Here is a 1,779-nt window from a genome sequence, read left to right on the forward strand (position 1 = left end):
GTTTTATTTTGTTTACCCTTTGAACCTACGTCTTGGGTTCTTCAGTCATGATAGGTAAGGTTGGAAACACGCATCCTCATTCGTTATATGCTTTAAACCCATTCCTTTTGATGATTTAGCAACAACATCTCGTGGCAAACCTTTTGTAAATGGATCCGCTAGGTTGTCAGCCGATTTGATGTAATCTATTGTGATTACACCAGTTGAGATAAGTTGTTTAATGGTTTTATGTCGTCTTCTGATGTGATGAGATTTACCGTTGTAGAGATTACTCTGAGCCCGGGCTATAGCTGATTGACTATCACAATGTATGCGTATAGCTGGCACATGTTTCTCCCACATAGGAATATCTTCCAAAAAATTTCTAAGCCATTCAGCTTCTTCTGCTGCTTTGTCTAAGGCTATGAACTCAGATTCCATGGTGTATCTGGCTAACAATGTTTGTTTGGTAGATTTCCATGATATTGTTGCTCCTCCTAGTGTAAAGACATATCCACTTGTGGATTTTGAGTTTTTAGAGTCTGATATCCAGTTAGCATCACTGTATCCTTCTAAAACTGATGGTTCTTTACCATAGTGAAGCCCAACATCTTTGGTGTAGCGCAAGTAATTGAGTACTTTCGTTATGGCTTTCCAGTGTGTATGACCTGGATTACTTGTGTATCGACTAAGTACGTTTACTGCATGTGCTAGATCTGGTCTCGTACAGTTAGTCAAGTACATGAAGCTTCCGATCACCCGGGCATACTCGTTTTGTGAAACCGCTTCACCTGATTTTTTTGTCAAGTGCATTTGGGGATCTAACGGAGTTTTTGCCGTACTTTTAGAGTAATTTTTAAATCTCTCTAATATTGTTTGAGCATAATGAGATTGGGTTAAGGTAATTCCATTTGAATTTCTTATAACTTTAACCCCGAGAATTACTTCTACCAATCCCAAGTCTTTCATCTCAAATGTCCTTTTGAGCATGTTTTTTGTTTGATTGATAATGTCTTTATTGCTTCCAATAATGAGCATACCACCTACATATAGACATAGCAAAACATACGCATTTTTGGTTGTTTTGTAGTATATGCATTTGTCACATTCATTTATTTTGAAACCATTTGACATCATTGTATTGTCAAATTTTTCGTGCCATTGTTTAGGAGCTTGTTTAAGCCCATAAAGTGACTTTACAAGTCGACATACTTTGTCTTCCTGTCCGGGAATGACAAAACTGTTTCATGCAAATTTCCTCTTCTAAGTCATCATTTAGAAAAGTAGTTTTTACATCCATTTGATGGATTTCTAAGTCTCTTAAGGCTGTGATTGCTATCATCAGTCTTATTGATATTATTCTCGTCACTGGAGAATATGTATCACAATAGTCAAGACCTTCCTTTTGTCGGAATCCTTGAACTACAAGCCTAGACTTGTATTTTCCACCAGGTTTTCGTGTCATTATCCATTTATTCCCTAATGCTTTGCAGCCAGGTGGTAAATCCGTTATGTAATAAGTATAATTTTGCATGATAGAATCAAATTCACTCCTGACATCTTCGTTCCAAAATGGAGCTTCTGGTGAAGCCATGGCTTCTGCCAAAGTTTTTGGAACATTTTCTACTAAAAAAAAACATTAGGAAATCTTCTCCAAGTTTTTTTTCCTTTTGAGCTCTTTTGCTCCTTCGAGATTCATCTTTTTCTTCATTTTCTGAAATATCATTTATAGAAATCTCGACGTTTGTCTCAGTTTCTGAGTTTTTGTCATTGTCTCTTTCTTCTCGAGTTCGTTTTGAA

Source organism: Brassica oleracea, chromosome C3 (genome assembly GCF_000695525.1).
Source record: "Brassica oleracea var. oleracea cultivar TO1000 chromosome C3, BOL, whole genome shotgun sequence".
Classification (NCBI taxonomy): Eukaryota; Viridiplantae; Streptophyta; class Magnoliopsida; order Brassicales; family Brassicaceae; genus Brassica; species Brassica oleracea.